The 7025-nt window shown below is 39.7% G+C and overlaps 1 long non-coding RNA gene across 1 annotated transcript; it reads right to left on the bottom strand.

Annotated features, from left to right (window-relative positions):
- Nucleotides 1-751: 751 nt before the first annotated feature.
- LOC122457615 lies at nucleotides 752-2315 on the bottom strand. The gene is made up of 3 exons (XR_006277251.1): nucleotides 2265-2315; nucleotides 1824-2048; nucleotides 752-819 (listed from the first exon to the last, which is right to left on the bottom strand). It is a non-coding gene; the product is annotated as an uncharacterized LOC122457615 (long non-coding RNA).
- Nucleotides 2316-7025: the final 4710 nt, after the last annotated feature.

Raw genomic sequence — 7025 nt, 5'->3', positions numbered from 1 at the left:
TGATTAATATTTTCATATTTCACCTGACCTGAAGCTTCATTACGTTTTGTAAGGTATTCATTTTTGTCTTTAAACTTCAGATAATTCAAAACTCCTTAGCTAAGTTTAGTGTGAAATACTAAAGAATACTTATCCCAAAACAAACAGACTTTACATTGGTTCACATCACAAGGCTTCGCTTTGTAATTTTTCCTGTCAAACTGAGTTCAGATATCTGCCTTTCCTTTTTCAGCTACTTGAAAAGACCTTAAATCTGTCAACCTGCCCAGTTCCTTCTGAAGACTTCCACTAATACAATTTTAATTGTATCTGCAACTCTCCAGGCAAATTAAACGTGAAATCCACAATTTTAGGCATATCTCTCAATTACATGCACCTGTCCTGGATCAATTTGAATGCTTAACTCACAGCTACAATAAATGGACCACAAGTGTACTCCATTAATTAAAATACTATCAGTCTTTTCCAAATGCATTTCTAATGTATTCTGTCTACATGAGCTTTGAGGGCAACCACTCATAGGTGGACTCCTAGGTGCTAAACTGAGTTCTAAACTCACTATCACCCCTCCCCACAAGCATTGTATGTCTCCTTTAAGAAGAAATCATTGGTTTATTAGACACTTTGGGGTTGTGTCCTATTAAACACAATTGAATCTTGTACTTCAACATTTCTTACCTTTAAAAGGAAGACTGCTGCTGCTGCTTAAACTTACTTATGGAGCCAGACTGGGCAACTCTTTAATAGCTTTTTTGACATCAGTCTTTCTGGAAAATAATTTTCCTGTGTAATGCATCAGCTGCTGGAGAAAAGTAATTCCTGTAAAGTTAGCAAAGCATGTTTAAATCACACTTATGTGCTCATGACCTTTATTATATAACAATTTACGAGTTTTGCAGATTAACTACTTCCTTTTGAACTCTTTAAAAACCCTCTGCTTAAGAAGCAACCTAATCCCTCACAATGATTTTGTATAATGATGCAATTCAACTTTTCTGGAAGGATCATTTTATAAAAGCCCTATTGGTAAACATAGCTCTTATAAATTTATAGACAATTGTTGGGACAAATGGCTTGCTTGGTGAGCTGCAAGTATCAGTACCACTGAATTATCCACTGTAGGTTAAGTAAGCCAAATTTACTCTTTTCTTTCTCAGCAAGCTGTCCCTGTTTTACTACTGATATGAATTCGAAAAGTTGTTTGTATTTGTCAGTAGAGTTCCACATTAAAAAAAAAATAAAATCAGCAGACATTTCTATATCATGTGGCCAAGCAAAATGTAATGACAAATTTGAAAGACACAATGAAACGATCATTTACTGAGTGCTTTAATATATATATATATATAAATGATACATTAGCCACAGGAACAAAAACCAGAAACAAGCTCATTTACTCCAGCTGATAAACTTTATCAGAAGTTATGGAAATTGTTACTTTGTTTTGTGGTAGTGCCCAGAAACTCCAGCCAATGATCAGGGCCCCATTGTGCTAACCACATTCGATGAAGTGAGCTGTAGCTCACGAAAGCTTAAGCTCAAATAAATTTGTTAGTCTCTAAGGTGCCACAAGTACTCCTTTTCTTTTTGCAAATACAGATGAACACGGCTGCTACTCTGAAACCTGTCATGGTACAGATGTATATCTAAAGAACATTGCAGCCATGCAGACTTACAGCAATGCCAACGGGAGTGGAGCAGCACACCCTCCACTGGGCATGCCCCATACAAGACCAGACAAAACCATATCAAGTTTTGTCTCAGTACCAGATATTGCAAAAGTAGGACTATCTGGTTTAAAATTGGAACAGTGGCCTGCCTACCTGGCTCAGGGTCCTTTATGTTTTCACAGACCATGAGCAATCAGGCTGGGGAAAGGCATTCCCGCTCCTTCTTGGCTGTCTCCAATATCAATTTCTTTGTTACGGAAGGGGGAATCTGATCCCTCTTCTGCTTCTGCCTGTTGGCTACTCTTTTTGCATTCTGGTTGACACCTCCATTTGCATTTTTGGAGCCAGCTGAAGAACTTTGATTCAGCTCTGCCTTTCCTGGAGAAAAAGCTGGAGTTCATTTTAAAGCCTCAGTTTCATTTTCCAAAAGAACACATCACAATACTCAGGCTTTAAGGTCAGAAGGAACCATCATGATCATCTGGTCTGACCTCCTGCACATTGAAGGCCACAGAACCTTACCCACTCACTATTATAGACTTGTAATGAGGTTGTACTCAACTCTTGTGAATGCCCCTGTCTGAGGGTGTGTACCTGCACACACTCTCTCCCAGGTTGTAATGGGTCTTCAATAACTTAGCCATCCAGCCAAGTCACACACAGTCTTTATGTGAAATAAAAACCCCTTCGGGGAAAGATTTCAACGGGGGGCCTATTCCAGTTCCCCTCAGTTTTCCCTTTGTTTCCCTGTAACCCTCCCTGGGCTCAGGACCTTAATTAGTCCAGCAGTTTTCAAAATTGCCTCAGCCTTAGTATTGAGCAGTACTCCAGTGCTTCCTCCTTGGAGGCAATGTCCTTGACCTCTCTGAGTCTTTCAGGCCCCAGATCTCCTACTGGGCCACTAAAGGAGTTTAGTTCCACTTCTGGAATGACTCAAGTCCTGGCCGCTTTCTCAGCGGCTGATGGGGGAACCCAGGCCCACCCTCTATTCCAGGTCCCAACCCAGGGCCCCTAAAGATAGCAGCCATCTGTCAAGTCCTTTAACTAAGCTGCATTGCTGTTCTGGGCCACTTCTCTACAGTGCCAGCACTTTCCTACCCTTTATCTCAGGGCCTTGTCCTGACTGAGTCCTAGCTGCCAGACCAGAGCTCCTTCTCACTCCTTTCAGTCTCTGCCAGCACTACTCTGTTCAAGGTCCTGTAGCTCCCTGAGCCAGCCAGACACACTATCCACATTCCTCCAGCTCCAGCAAGTAACTGATTTTACTCTGACCCTGCAGCTCTTCTTATACTAGCAGGCTAGGCCCTGATTGGATGCTCCCTGCAAGTCTTTAGCTGTGTCCCATAGAGCCACTCTAGGCAGCTTGGAGGACCTGCTCTATTGCCCTTTTCTGCAACAGGGTGTGGCAGGGCTTTGAGGCAAGCCTCAGGGCCTTGCCCACTCTTTCAGAAGACCCCTAAACTCTGGCTAAATTACTGAATTCCTCAAATCATGGTTTAAAGACTTCATGGTACAGAGAATCCACCATGTGCACTAGTTTAAACCTTTAAATGACCAGTGTCCCATGCTGCAGAGGAAGGTGAAAAACCCACAGGGTCTCTACCAATATGACCCAGGGGAAAATCCGTCATGCCTCCAAATATGGTGATTAGTTGGACCGTGAGCATGTGGGCAAGACCCACCAGCCAAACATCTGAAAAAAATTCTCTGTAGTAACTCAGTGCCTTCCTCATGTCCTGTCACTGGCTGTTGGAGATATTTGCTACTAGCAGTCACAGATGGGACTGTTGGAGATATTTGCTACTAGCAGTTTCATCATGCCATCCCATCCATAAGTTTATCAAGATCAGTCTTGAAGACAGTTAGATTTTTTTGTCCCCGCAGCTCCTCTTCAAAACTGTTCCAGAACTTCACTCTTCTGACGGTTAGAAACCTTCACCTAATTTCAAGCCTAAACGTGTTGATGTCCAGTTTATATCCATTTTTCTTGTGTCTACATTAGTGCTTAACTTAAATAACTCCTCTGATTTAGTCCTCTGATGTAATTATAGAGAGCAATCATATCTCCCCTCAGCCTTCTTTTGGCTAGGCTAAACAAGTCAAGCTCTTAAGGTAGGTTTTCTATTCCTCAGATCATCCAAGTAGCCCTTCTCTATACCAGTTTAAAATCATCCTTCCTAAACACGGGAGACCAGAACTGCACACTTTTTATGCCAGAAGCCCTTTCTTTGTAGGTTAGTCTCTGGAAAACCCAGCAGATCCAGAATATGCTAACCACTCTGGTGGTACCTCTCTGGGGATGTTTAGTCTCAGTGATTTTCATTAATCACCCTCCACTATTTTTAGTTCCAGTAGGAGTGCTGCCAACATTTCCCTATGAAATAGAACTTCAGGACCAAAAGCACAGACTTCTAGTACCTCATTTAAAGGAGAACTCCCTAAGCAGTACAATTTTAGCAAGCTGTATAGTGTTGACAGAGTTAGTATAGATAAGAAAGAAAAGACGTGGGGAGGTTTTTCCCCTAAAACCTTACCTTACCTTACAATAAGCTTGCCTGCATGGGGGCCAGCGTGGTAATTTGCCATCTTTCTTATGAAATGCACCTGGGAGGCCCAGCTGTCCACCCTCTTAAGGGTGGGACTATAAAAATGATTCAAGGGATTATAGTCAGGGAAGTTCACACTCTTGGAGATGCTTAGGAGCCTACCTAGAGAAAGTGCTGCTTAAACGGGAAAGAGCAGAACTAGTAGTTGAGAGATTTTTTTTAAAGTATGTGTCTGAACATCAGCTTCATAGCATCCTTTTTATTTTAGAAATGTCAGCTTCGGGATTTTTTTTTCTTTGAGGGTTTGAGCCTGCTCATTAAAACCAGTGGAAAATTTCCTCTTGACTTCAATAGTATTAGATCAGTACTTGAAATTATTTCAACTTGAAACTCTAGGTTATTTTTAGCTTTCACTCACCCACACCATGATTTACAGAAGAGAGGGATTGTGGGTATAGTGGAAGAGAAAAAAGGGTAGAGGTTCAGTACATACTTCTAGGTTCTTAAGTTTTCCCATGCAGGATGTCAATGTAGATAAAGTTCATAACTTAGGATCATATTAAAAGCAATATGTCTTATGTGTCCAGAAACTACCAGCCACTAGAATAATCCTTTGGGTTTTGTTTTCTCTTCAGTGAAGAGTTTAAATGGCTTAATCATTTCTGTTCCTCTCTTCTGAAACAACTTAAAATAACAATCTTCTATTGGCACTTTATTTACTAGGATATATTTGGGACCTACACAAACTGAACCTATGCATCCTTTGCGTGAAAGATTTTTAATTTTAGTTACTATTGTCAGAACTCCTTGATATGTGACATTGGGTAAAGTCAATAAAACTTAGTTACTTAGGTGCTTTTGAAAATGTTACTCAAAGCCTCAGAGCTAAGCTTCCTTTTAAAAGTAAGCCTGTTTACAATATGAATACGTAATCAATAAGCATAGATAACTTGAGTTACACAAAGACAGTGTTATATGAAGGAAGAACAGCATAGGTTTTTAAAAAAAAATAATGGTAAAATACTTCTTTCAAACATATGAATACAAATATATTTTCTGCTTCATAAACCTACAGTAACTGAAACCAGATGGAGAGTTTGTTTTTCCTCTGTTGACCTGGTTTTACCAATTTTATAGCTGGGTCAATGGACACAAAAGAGGTGCACAAGACTTTTATTTTCACTGTCTTTCCCACAAATCTTTTGTTTCCTAAAAAGCATTCTTTTGTCACATATGAGGTATTATGGGAAGGACTGTTTCTAGAGTTAAAATATATTATACCTAGCTTCAAAAATGAAAAGTACAGTAATATTTTCAGGCTGTTAAGATGGGAATTATCACTTTGATATAACTACCATGGTTAATGTAGACTGGATAGATAAATATATAATCATGTAGCTAAAAGGAGTTTATTGCATGTATTTGTGTCTGAATCTGTTGTCAAAAACCTGTCTGTGTGTTTGTATGCACTAAAGTAAATATGATTTAGTTTTGAAATCAACATCTTTAGAAACATAACTTTTGTTTTAAATAATTAAGATGTAGAACCCTTTAACTAATGAATTTCACAAGAGTAAAGCTGTATAACATATTCCCAATTCACAAAGTGAGCACTGTCTGCAGATGGCCAAAAGGACATATTTGATACTGCCAACATTTGAAAGGATAGCAATGCCAAATACTAATATTCCATGAATGTTCAGCAGACTGTGGAATTGAATGTGTTCTAGTGGCTAGAGAAAAGGACCAGGATCTCAAGGGTTTTGAAATTTTAAGTAGAAATGGAATGACAAAAAATTGTGCACAGCAGGTATCTCTCAACCCTGGGAGGTTTGTGATGAAAGAACTACAGAAGAAAAATGGAAATTGTTTGGATCTTATTTCAGTGACTCTCTAAATGCCTCCTTTTATCATTTAACAACAACTCAGTAATAACAGAAAACACATGCATCTAGAACTGTCTCTTATAGCAATTTCTCCTTTGTCCTCCAGATATTTATCCTATTTAAAGTAACAATTTAAATTTTATACTAGAACTGGGGGAACATTCACTATGTTTAAGCCACCAAATACATTGAATGGGAGTTCACAAAATGTTGCGTAAAGTTTTTTTTACACTATTCCCCCCCCCTTTTTTTTTTGGTGGTTAATTTCTCAGGCACCAAATATTATCAGTCTTAGCATCATAGTAAACGGAGATAAATAAACCTTATTTGGTCATTTAGTCTAAAGCAGGGGTTCCCGAACTTGGTTCTTGGCTTGTTCAGGGTAAGTGCCTAATGGGCTGTGAGACACTTTGTTTACCTGAGCATCCGCAGGTATGGCCTCTCACAGCTCCCAATAGCTGCGGTTTGCTGTTCCCGGCAAATGGGAGCTGTGGGAAGTGGCACGGGCTGGGCCACCGCTTCCCACAGCTCCCATTGGCTGGGAACAGTGAACCGCTGCCACTGGGAGCTACGAACAAGCTGCGAACCAAGTTTGGGAACTCCTGATCTAAAGCAATCTCTGAACCATTAGCAATTATTTTCAAGAACAGGACAGGTAAGGTTGCAGATGACTTGAGAAGGACAAATATAGTACTTTTCTTCTGAAAGGGGAAAAAGGACAACCAGAGAATTATAGACCAATTAGCCTAACTTTGCACTTGAAAAGATCTGAGAACAAATACCTAATAAATTTGTTCGAACCTGGAAGATAATAAGGTGATAAGTAATAGACAACATAAATTTGTCAAGAAGAAATCATACCCAATCCCTCTAATTTCCTTCTTTGACAGGGTAACCAGCCTAGTGGATGGGGGAGGAGGGAA

Source organism: Dermochelys coriacea, chromosome 1 (genome assembly GCF_009764565.3).
Source record: "Dermochelys coriacea isolate rDerCor1 chromosome 1, rDerCor1.pri.v4, whole genome shotgun sequence".
NCBI classification, from domain to species: Eukaryota; Metazoa; Chordata; order Testudines; family Dermochelyidae; genus Dermochelys; species Dermochelys coriacea.
Note: the sequence above shows the minus strand (reverse complement) of the source record. Positions and strands in the feature narration are given on the sequence as shown.